This window comes from Phaseolus vulgaris, chromosome 1 (genome assembly GCF_051622355.1).
Source record: "Phaseolus vulgaris cultivar YP4 chromosome 1, ASM5162235v1, whole genome shotgun sequence".
In the NCBI taxonomy this organism is placed as follows: domain Eukaryota; kingdom Viridiplantae; phylum Streptophyta; class Magnoliopsida; order Fabales; family Fabaceae; genus Phaseolus; species Phaseolus vulgaris.
In genome coordinates this window covers 24258263-24270568 of record NC_143498.1, presented here as the reverse complement: position 1 = coordinate 24270568, position 12306 = coordinate 24258263, and the positions used below count along the sequence as shown (strand labels likewise).

At 37.9% G+C, this 12306-nt stretch overlaps 1 pseudogene; it reads left to right on the top strand.

Annotated features, from left to right (window-relative positions):
• The first annotated feature begins 4655 nt into the window (after positions 1-4655).
• Positions 4656-9361, top strand: LOC150029568 (uncharacterized; annotated as a pseudogene).
• Positions 9362-12306: the final 2945 nt, after the last annotated feature.

Sequence of the window (12306 nt, the reverse complement as noted above, 5' to 3'; positions counted from 1 at the left end):
ACTTATCCAACTTAAAATGTTAGGTATTGCACATACTGATACTCTTACTCATGTCTAGTCAATTTAAGTATTTTTTTTTGTCAACATAAGGGTAAGTTCCAACAATACCCACGAATACAAACTTATTTATCTTCTCTAATGTAGATGTGGATGATGTTGAAATATAGTGTTTGTGGTCTGGGGTTCTAAAATCTAAGTACAATAGGTTAATTGAATGAATAATATGTAGTTTTAAATAGGAATTTATATTATGGAAGAATTTAGGATTGACATTGTAATTGGAAACCAACAAAATTGGTTTGGGTAAATATCTCAAGAAGAATTGGGGATGGAAAGATGGTAAATTTGTTAGTGGAGTTATTCATGCATGTTACAAAAATGTACAACTAAGACAATATAATGATAAATGGACTTGGTTAAAAGATAACACTATGAGATATAGTGATAAATGGACTTGGTTAAAAGACAACATTTTGATAAGTAGTCACACCCATCTTTTGTTGCTTTTAGAACATAAAAATTCTCATCATTTTGCTTGAAAATAGTGTTGGATATAATACAAATTAGAGGCAATATGAAGAAATAGAAAATACTCATATGACGATAGGAAATTGGGGTATAAGGGAAAAAAGAAAATATTTATCTTGTAGTAAGAAAGTGAGGGCATGACAGAGAAAAATAAAGCCTGTATATTACATCTATCTATTTTGAAGGATCCTCTCAACTCAAATCTATATCTAATGTTGCACCTCCTAAATTTGTTGCTGCCAAACGAGTTACTTCAAAAATTATTTCTCATGATTTGACTTTGTAAAATTGTTTTAAATCTATTTAAGGTGATGATCAAGAGGCTAATGAGTCATGTTCGACCATCTTGGAAATGAATATAGTTGAATCTACATCGACTGATATTTTCTTAAAAGAAGTCAATTTGGTCGCTAAGTTTTGGGCTTAAAAAAATGGATAAAGAGGAATCATTAACCGAAGAAGAGAAAAAAATACAAACTTCTAGGAGACTGAGACATCCTACTAAAGTTGGAGTAAAAGTCAATAAGAAAATCTCCTAAGCAGGTCAACCTAAGAAAAAGTAATGGTGTGCATGATTATGATCGAGGTTTATTATGGATGTTGTATGCAAATTGTGGTCAATATGATTGGATTATTGGAATTCAATCATTCTCTTTGTTGTCTTTGGGAGTTTCACTTTAGAGAATGTTCTTCTGTTTCTCTTCTTGTCTTTATTTTGTTTTTCCTTTTTTGGTTTAAACTTCTAATGTAGTTTCGCAGGTTACTCTTTCTTTGTTTTTTTTTGTTTTTCTTTGCATGAGTTTGGTTCCCCATGTTTGTTTATTTCCCTTTTTCTTTTTTACTTTTATGCTATTTTTCATATGATGAAGCATGTTTCCTAGCATGATTTTTATAAAAGAAATATACATCTATATATTTTACATGCAAGAAAATATTAGTTATAGAAAAAGTGATATTATGATATTGGTTAGTGTGTTGTAATATGCCTCCCTCAAGTGGGAGTGTGTATATTTAAGAGTCCTACCTTGGAAATAATTGTGATGAAAAGACATCGATCAAGAGGATTAGTAAAAACATCCGTAAGTTGGTTTGTTGATTTTATGGGAAGGAGGTGAAATAAATTTGGGTGAAGTTTGTCCCAATCAACATGACAATCAATGTTAATATGTTTTTTCATTCATGGAAACTAGAATTGACAATTATGTGTCTTATCAATTGATTATAACAATAAATAATAGTAGGAGATGGTATATGTATATTGAAGTCATTAAGAAAGTATTCTAATTAATGAAGCTCGCATGTAGTGGAGGCCAAGCATTACGCTTTGGAAGAAGTGATGGAGGAGGGCCAAGCACACCTCACCATGGAGGCCAAGACCCAAGACTAGACCGTGATGAGCGTCTAGACTCAAGGAGAGAGCGTCTAGGACGTGATGACGGAAGGCTACACATGGAGCGTCTAGGAGGAGGCCTAGACCGTCTAGGCCCTATTACAAGGTCAATGGCTAAGCATATTCACGCCCACATGGACCTAGCCACGGATGGAAGAGAGAAGACCTTGTATATGTTACATGGAGGCCCATTAGGGGTGGCTTAGTAATTAGGGTAGTGTTAGAAAGCACAAGTTTGTCTTATATGTGATTTACCCTAGATTTGTGCACTTTCTAGAACCTTAGCAAACATGACCGGCCATGTGCCATGTGCCTTGTCATTTGCATTTCATTTTGCTCCAATTTAATGTGTAATTAGCTTAGCTTTCACGGCCCATTAGCCTATAAAAGGGAAGGCCTTCTCTTGTATTTTTCAAGATTATTGTGAGTAAAGTTATGTTGCCAACATTGTGCCATGCTTTGCTTCTACCTAGTTTCTAGGCTCTAATCTTCATCTTCCTCACTTACCATAGGGCTGGACGAACCTCCCTAATCCCATACATATCATGCACCTTCAAGATCACCATAGCTCCTAGGAGGATCTTGCACATACACATCCATGGCTTCCGCACCATCTTTCACATGATTCTAAGAAGAGCTTCATGAATTTGCCATCATTTGGTATCATGAGCATAGGTTCTTCAAAGATGAGTTGTTCTTGGTCTTTTCATTTTTAGTTCTTCTTTATTTCATGTTGTTCATCTTGTTTCCATAATTGTCTTGCTGTTTTTTAAATTTTAATTTGTTTTGGTGTGCTATTTGGAAGATCCAACCGGTGCACTTTGTTCAATTGATCTTGAACAATCCTTGTGCAATTTGTGATAGGATTCCATACACCTTTGAGTTGTTGTTTTTCTTTTAGGTTTTTGAGTCTTTATTGCACTTTTATTTTGGTTCATATTATGCTCTTTGAGTCTTTAATTTCTGAATCCATATATGTTTTGTCAAGTCATGTTCATCCACAATGTCATCAATTCATAGTAGTCCTTTGTTTGGCTTGATTGTTTCTTGATTTTGGGTATTTTTGCTTACTTTGAAACTGCTGTGATATTGATCTTTTGGTGCCTTTTACTTTTAGTTTGAGTTCATATTTGTGTTTAGATCCTACACAAATTCTATTTCACAAACTCCATTGTGTTTAAATTTTGGTCTCTTGCTGTTTTTGTTTCCAGTTTTTTTTCTAGAATCCCCTGTTTTACATTCTCTGTGCTGGCTGTTTTGTTCCAGAAAATTATTTTCACTCATAGGAAATTTTTGATTCTCTGGAATATGCAAGATTAGGCTGTTACAGAAAAGACAAAAAAAGAATCAGCTCAAAAGAGTCAATAGAAAAACAATGATAAATATTTTAAAATCAGTGTGCAAATCTGGGCGCTACAGTTGGCGTAACTGAACACTGAAATTGAAAAAATTATTAAAAAACAATGGCTCATGCGTTTGGAGTGATTCCAAAGCCAGATTTTAGTTAAGATCTTGAATATCTTGCATATCAATTTTCAGAGGCAAATTCCAAAAGGGAAGCTCAGCATAAATTGGGGAAAAACACGTTGTCTGGCCCATAACAATTTTCCAGTGGTGCTGTTTTTTATTTTGTAATCTAATTCTAGTGCTATTCTTAGGATTCTTTTGTGTGCCTACCTTTATTTGCTTGTCTAATATTCTTGGAACTCTTTCTAGTTGTCACTATCTAACTCCATTTGTGTGGTACTGTTTTCTTCAATTAATTTGTTTCTTGCTTTTATTCTTTGACCTCTAAATTTGGTGCTGGAATTTATTCTCTTTTGGTGCTTGATTGAGTGGAAATTTGACTTGGGTAAGGTCTAGTCTTCTTGATAGGTGCTGGAATTGGAAAATTAGGACCTTCATTCTAAGGGGAACAAAGACAAAGGCAGAATCAAACACTTCTCAAAACACCACAAACACTTGGAGGGCCCAACAAGCAAAGACAACCAAGGAAGTGCCAATAGAAAAAAGAGGATCAACAAAGGGAGTTTTCTTAATTTCTTTGCAACTTAGTTTGTGTTAATTACTTCTTTAATTACGTGCTTAGACGGTGAGTGTGTCTTCAAGGGCTCAAAGTGTCCAAGAAGTCTCACCTAGGGCCGACTAGTGTAGAGTTTTTAATTAGCAACTGTTAATTGTTTTTAATGACATAACTTGCTTCATTAGTTACGCTTTGCATGTGTGGTTGGCTTGTTTAAGCTTTGTTAAATTGTCTAGCTTTATTAATTAGTTAGCTTGCATTGTTTTCTTGCATTTAAAATCTGATTTCTCAACTTCATTGTGTTCTAAGTAGTTTACTAAGAGAAAGCTTTGTGTGAAGACATTGAGGGATAGTTTTTGGCTAAGGCAAAGGCTTGGTACTTAAGTAGTCCTTTGTGACTCACCTCCTTTACCTGGAAAACTACCTTCTTTGACTTTCCTAAATTTTCTCAAGGTAAAATACTTGTATACACAAAACTTTAGCCATGTTTTCTCCTCCTCACTCTCCAAAGTCTATTGAAAGTGAAGTAAAATCTATAAAATCTCTTTTGAAAGAAGTTTCACAAGCTGTGCAAATGATTTCTTTTAGACAATTGGAGAATGAGACAAAAATTAATGAATTGGCTAAAGCCCAAGAAGAGAAATCACAAAAATCACAAAAATCAAAGAAAACTCATACTCATGCATCTAGGAGTAATGAGTCTCTAGGGGAGGGGAGCCTTAGAATTAATGACTATTACCAACCACCCCCTAGAAGAAATAGGCAAAGGGAACAAGAGGGGCCAAGGGAGGTTAGAGTAGATCTACCTCACTTCCATGGAAAAGAAAATGTAGAAATCTACCTAGATTGGGAGATGAAAGTAGAACAATTCTTTGCTTGCCATATGGTGAGTGAGGAACGAAAGGTACCCCTAGCCGCCCTTAGTTTCCAAGGGAACGCCATGTATTGGTGGACCTCTCTCGAAAGAGAAAGACGTCTTCATAGGGAACCTCCCATTACATATTGGAATGACCTTAGGGGAGCCCTAAGACGTCGCCACATACCTTCCTATTACCATAGGGAGTTGATGGACAAGCTCCAAAGACTCCAACAAAAAAACATGAGTGTGGAAGAGTATAGGCAAAAAATGGAGCTTTACATGATGAGAGCATCCATTAGAGAAAAGGAGGACACCACCATTGCTAGGTTCCTTAGTGGCCTATCACTTGAGATAAGAGATAGGGTAAAACTCCTACCTTACCAAGACTTGAATGACTTGGTTCAACTTTGCATTAAAGTTGAGCAACAAATCTTACGCAAAACTTCAAGTCAAAAGGTGAGTTCCTACTCTAGCTTTTACCCCAAGAAAGAGTTTAGAAGGGAGGGTAGTACATCAAAAGAAAAACCAAAAGAACCTACCAAACCCTTCACCAAAGAAACCTCAACCCCACCCATTCGAGCTAGATATGTTAAGTGTTTCAAGTGCTATGGTAGAGGGCATGTTCAAGCACAATGCTCAAACCAAAGGACTTTGTTTCTTAAGGGTGTAGATGAATACACTAGTGGCGAGGATGAGCCTAGTGAGAGAGAGGAAGGGGGAGAGGATGAGAGGGTAGCTCCACTAGAGGGAGAATTGCTTATGATTAGGAGAACCCTCAACAATCACCCTAGCACATCCATGGAAACACAAAGAGAGAACATATTTCATACAAGATGCAATGTTTTAGAAAACATATGTTCCCTCATTGTGGCTAGTGGATCTAGTTGTAATTGTTGTAGTGCTAGAATGGTGGAAAAGCTTAATCTACAAATAGTTCCTCACCCAAAACCTTACAAACTTCAATGGCTTAATGAAAATGGGGAACTAAGTGTAGACAAGCAAGTGGAAATCAAGTTTTCCATAGGGAACTACAAAGATAAAGTTTTATGTGATGTAGTGCCTATGGAAGCTTGCCACATCTTATTAGGGAGACCATGGCAATTTGACAAGAAAACCTTGCATGATGGTCTCACTAACGAGATTTCCTTCACCCACAAACATAAGAAATTTGTACTTAGTCCTTTACCACATTCTCAAGTGGTGAAAGACCAAATACAAATGAAACATAAGAGGGATGAGGAAAAAAAAAAAGAGCGTTAGAAAAAGAGAAAATCCTTAGGGATAGGAAGGCGTGGGAGAAGAGTGTTCCTTCCCATAAGGTTGATCAACAAGAAAAGCCTTTTGGAAACGTTTTTGAAAATTTGCTTCTTGTTGAACAACCAAGCCTTATCTTTTGTAAAGGAGCACTTACATGCACTGCCACAAGTAGTGAACTTATGAATTTACCTCCTCCAATAGAAAAACTTTTAAGTGAATTTGAATATATATTCTCTAATGAGGGGCCTATTGGACTCCCTCCCATTAGAGGTATAGAACATCAAATTGACTTCATTCCGGGGGCAAGCCTACCAAATAGGCCTGCTTATAGAACAAACCCCGAAGAAACCAAGGAGATAGAATCACAAGTTCAAGACTTGTTGGAGAAGGGTTGGGTTCAAAAGAGCCTAAGCCCTTGTGTTGTACCTGTCTTGTTGGTGCCCAAAAAGGATGGAAAATGGCGCATGTGTTGTGATTGTCGAGCAATCAACAACATCACCATCAAGTATAGGCATCCAATCCCAAGGCTAGATGATATGCTTGATGAATTACATGGGTCAACCATATTCTCCAAAATTGACCTTAAAAGTGGATATCGCCAAATTCGAATCAAAGAAGGTGATGAGTGGAAAACCGCTTTTAAGATCAAATTTGGATTATATGAGTGGTTGGTGATGCCCTTTGGGCTTACTAATGCCCCAAGTACATTCATGAGGCTTATGAATCACACCTTGAGAGATTGCATAGGTAAATATGTAGTAGTTTATTTTGATGATATCCTAGTGTATAGTAAAACCCTAGAAGACCATCTAAGTCACCTTAGGGAAGTTCTTCTAGTGCTTAGGAAAAATAGTCTTTTTGCCAATAGGGATAAGTGTACCTTTTGTGTAGATAGTGTAGTTTTCTTAGGTTTCATTGTCAACAAAAGGGGGGTGCATGTAGACCCCGAGAAAATCAAAACCATCCGAGAGTGGCCCACTCCACAAAATGTAAGTGATGTAAGAAGTTTTCATGGGTTAGCTAGCTTCTATAGAAGGTTTGTGCCTAATTTTTATAGTCTAGCTTCTCCTTTGAATGAACTTGTTAAAAAAGATGTTGCATTTTGTTGGAATGAAAAGCATGAGCAAGCCTTCCAAAGGCTAAAAGCTCAACTCATCAATGCACCAATTCTATCTCTCCCAAATTTTTCCAAAACTTTTGAGATAGAATGTGATGCATCGGGGGTAGGCATAGGTGCGGTATTGTTGCAAGGTGGACACCCCATTGCATATTTTAGTGAAAAATTCCATGGTGCCACCCTCAACTATCCCACCTATGACAAAGAGCTCTATGCACTTGTGCGAGCCCTAAAGACTTGGGAACACTATCTTGTGTCCAAAGAATTTGTCATCCATAGTGATCACGAGTCTTTAAAATATTTAAAGGGCCAACACAAGCTCAAAAAGAGACATGCTAAATGGATGAAATTTCTTGAACAATTTCCTTATGTAATCAAATACAAGAAAAGAAGCACCAATATAGTGGCCGATGCTCTTTCAAGACGGCATACACTCTTTTCAAAATTGGGTGCCCAAATTCTTGGATTTGATCACATAAGAGAGCTTTATCAAGAAGATCAAGAACTCTCATCCATCTATGCCCAATGTCAACATAGAGCGCAAGGAGGTTACTATGTGTTCGAGGGATATCTTTTTAAAGAGGGAAAACTTTGCATTCCCCAAGGCACACATAGGAAACTCCTTGTCAAGGAATCACATGAGGGGGGACTCACGGGCCATTTTGGAGTTGATAAGACTCTAGACCTTTTAAAAGCAAAATTTTGTTAGCCACACATGAGGAAAGACGTCCAAAGACATTGTTCTAGATGCATATCATGTTTAAAAGCAAAGTCTAGAACAATGCCGCATGGAGTCTACACCCCTTTGCCGATTGCAAATGCTCCTTGGGAAGACATTAGCATGGATTTCATTTTAGGACTTCCTAGGACTGCAAGAGGCCATGACTCTATCTTTGTGGTAGTGGACCATTTTAGCAAAATGTCCCATTTTATTCCTTGCCACAAGGTAGATGATGCTCAAAATATTTCTAGACTCTTCTTTAGAGAAGTGATGAGACTTCATGGTCTCCCTAGAAGTATAGTATCCGATAGAGATCCCAAGTTTATAAGCCACTTTTGGAAAACTCTTTGGGGGTAAACTTGGAACAAGACTACAATTTTCAACTTCTTGTCATCCTCAAACGGATGGCCAAACCGAAGTAGTCAATAGATCTCTTGGGACTATGCTTAGGGCTATCATGAAGAGCAACCATAAATCTTGGGATGAGTATCTTCCCCACATTGAGTTTGCTTACAATCGAGTAGTTCACAAGACTACTAATGCTTCTCCTTTTGAAGTAGTATATGGTTTTAATCCTCTCACACCAATGGATTTGTTGCCTCTTCCTAATCCACAAGAATTTGTGCATAAGGAAGGAGTAATCAAAGCCGACTTTGTGAAAAAAATGCATGAGAAGATAGATTTCCAACTCAAAATGAGAAGTACACAAATACAACAACAAAATGAGAAGTACACAAAATACAACAATAAAGGGAAGAAAGAAATAATTTTTGAGGAAGGAGACTTAGTTTGGCTTCACCTTCGCAAAGATAGATTTCCAACTCAAAGGAAGTCCAAACTAAGTCCCCGAGGTGATGGACCCTTTCAAGTCCTCAAGCGACTCAATAACAATGCATATAAATTGGACCTACCTCTTGAATATGGAGTACATGACACTTTTAATGTAATTGATCTTTCTCCATTTGTAGGTACCAATGACGATGACAAGCTGGATTTGAGGACAAATCCTTTCCAAGGGGGAGGGGATGATGGAGGAGGGCCAAGCACACCTCACCATGGAGGCCAAGACCCAAGACTAGACCGTGATGAGCGTCTAGACTCAAGGAGAGAGCGTCTAGGACGTGATGACGGAAGGCTACACATGGAGCGTCTAGGAGGAGGCCTAGACCGTCTAGGCCCTATTACAAGGTCAATGGCTAAGCATATTCATGCCCACATGGACCTAGCCACGGATGGAAGAGAGAAGACCTTGTATATGTTACATGGAGGCCCATTAGGGGTGGCTTAGTAATTAGGGTAGTGTTAGAAAGCACAAGTTTGTCTTATATGTGATTTACCCTAGATTTGTGCACTTTCTAGAACCTTAGCACACATGACCGGCCATGTGCCATGTGCCTTGTCATTTGCATTTCATTTTGCTCCAATTTCATGTGTAATTAGCTTAGCTTTCACGGCCCATTAGCCTATAAAAGGGAAGGCCATCTCTTGTATTTTTCAAGATTATTGTGAGTAAAGTTATGCTGCCAACATTGTGCCATGCTTTGCTTCTACCTAGTTTTTAGGCTCTAATCTTCATCTTCCTCACTTACCATAGGGCTGGACGAACCTTCCTAATCCCATACATATCATGCACCTTCAAGATCACCATAGCTCCTAGGAGGATCTTGCACATACACATCCATGGCTTCCGCACCATCTTTCACATGATTCTAAGAAGAGCTTCATGAATTTGCCATCAAGAAGAATAAGAAATAATAGATTATTTCTTGGAGTTCCAAGAGATGAGAGAAGAGTTAAGAAAGACACAATACTTAGAGGTAGAACATTGTTGTCAGGACATGAGGTCCAGTCTGAGTCGTTGAAGCTTTTGAGTTGAATAGTATAGTTAGATTGGAAGGATAAACCTTGTGCAAGAGTAAATTTGATGTATTTAAGGATTCGTTGAGAAACTTGGCAATGGTGAATGGTAGGATTCTATAGGAATTAACTTAGGAATTGGACGACAAAATAAATATCAAGATGCGTATTAGTGAGATAAAGTAGACATCTAATCAGTCTTATATAAGAATAAACATCATGGGTAGAAGCATTATGATAAAAAAAGAAACTTTATTTCTCTTCCCATAAGTGTGGTGCACGAATTGGCACCTAGAATTTGCAAGAATGTCCAATGCATATTTTCTTTAGCAAACATGAATACCTTTTTGTGAGTGAGTAATTTCAAGCCCTATGAAATATTTATGTTTCCAAGATCCTTTATTTGAAAAACATGATCAAGGTATTGTTTAACATTTTGTATATGGATCAACGAATCACCTATAAGAATAATATTATCAACGTATACAAGAAGAGTTGTGAAGGTCGACGATATTCTTTTAGTAAACAAAAAATTATCAGATTGAGATTGAATAAAACTAATGGATTGAAGGAAGGTGAAATCATAACAAACCACAACCTACTAGCTTTTTTCTATCGTATAATGACTTAATTAATTTGTAGACATGGTTTGGTTTTGATGGAAGAGGCCCTAGCACCAACCCTTGGAGAGACCACAAAAATGCTACATTCAGGCAACCACAAGAGTCATAGTCAAAGAGGGGTCAAAATGACACATTTTACATGCCATAAACTCTAGTGTGTAATAGCTTTTTACTTTCTAGTCAAAGTAGCATAGGATTTCTCTTTTGTAAAATTGTTTTAATTTTAATTAGGAAGAAAGTTGGTTTCTAAAAACCAACCCAAGTTAGCTTACGGTTTCTAGAAACTACTAAGCTAATTTAGGTCGGTCATTTCTAGGCTTAGAAGCACCAAAAGTCACTCTTGGTTCACGCTTGTCATGTGACTTCCTAGGTGCCACATTTACATTTCATTTGGCTAGCATTCCATGGTCATTACCTTTTCATTTCCGGTCCTCCAAGGCTATATAAGGAGGAGCCTACCTCATGTTTTCACAAGATTAATTTGAGAAATGAAATGCAGCCAAAATGTGCCATTCTTACTGCTTTGCCTAAACTCTCTTAGGATTTAGGTCTTTCATCTTCAAACCTTTCACCTACAAAGAGAGTTGGCCGAACCTCTCTCACTCTCCTACTTCTTATGCACATCCAAGGCTACCACAACTCTTAGGAGAGCCTTGTTCCACCAACAATCCATTGAAGCTTCTGCAAATTCCACCACAAAAACTGCAAGATGAAGAGCTTAAGCTATCATTTTGTATCTAGAGCTATGGTCTTCAAGAGATAAGTGTCTCTTTTCATTTTTATGTTTGAGTTCTTCTTATTTTCGTTTTGTTCATCTGTTGTTCATGTTGTCTTGCTGTTTTTACATTTTAAATTTGATTTAGATGCTATTCTAAGCATTTCAATCGGTAGAAATTGTTCAATTTGTTCTTGAGCACCTTATTTTCAATTTTTGTGTAGGAATCTATGGTGAATTTTGTTGCTGTTTTGATTTTAGGTTACTTGAGTCTTGTTTGAATTTTTGTTCAGTGCAATATGATGTTTTTGAGTCATTTTAATTTCTGAATCTAAATCATGTTTTGTCTAGTCATTTATTTCCAAGAATGTCAACAAATATTAGTAGTACTTTTCTTGATTCATTTGTTTCTTGTTTTGATTTGAGTGTTTAATTTGAATTCTGACTTGATTTGTTCCTTTGGTGCATTTTTCCTTTTAGTTTGAGTTCATATTTGTATGATAGATCCATACTGATCCGGTCGGTCATCGGTAGTCGATGACGTCAGCAGCAGATAACCACGTGGACCACTCGCAGGGTGACACGTAGATCAGGTGGCAGAGAAATCAGGGAGGAGATCACCCAGAACGGTGATCGGTGGTCAGTAACCGAGTGGCCACCGACAGATCAGTTCCAAGATAAACACCTGGGGGGAGAACGCGACAAGCAATAGAGCACCGATCAGCCATCGAGTGCATGGTCATCGGGGTTTCGTGTTACACGCAGTTAAACTGGGACTGAGATTCCCAGCGAGAGCGTTACGCATGGACCTCGCATGATCATATCTCAGAGAAAGAGGTGCTGCTCGCCGGTAGAATCGTGCACGAGAGTGGCCTGAGGGAGTTAGTAAACCGGTCAGTGATTGGTGACTCTCTTAACCCATTACGTGCATGACATCGTGAAGGGGAAATCGTTTATGCAGAGAGCAATGCTTGGTGAGTGTGCCTAGTCCAGCCACACCTGGCGTTCTCCTGGGAGTGTGCGATTCACCCAGATGGAAGAAACGCGCTAAGTTACTTCGCAAGGGAATAACTTAGGCGCACAAAGAGATGCGCTAGAGCCCTTCAGGTAGTGGCACGTGTACGGTTAAATGTGAGTTGCATGCCTCCACGTGTCACCATCTGAGAGAGGCGCGACCAAGATAAAAGTGCACTCCGCGTCGTGAAAGGTACACACC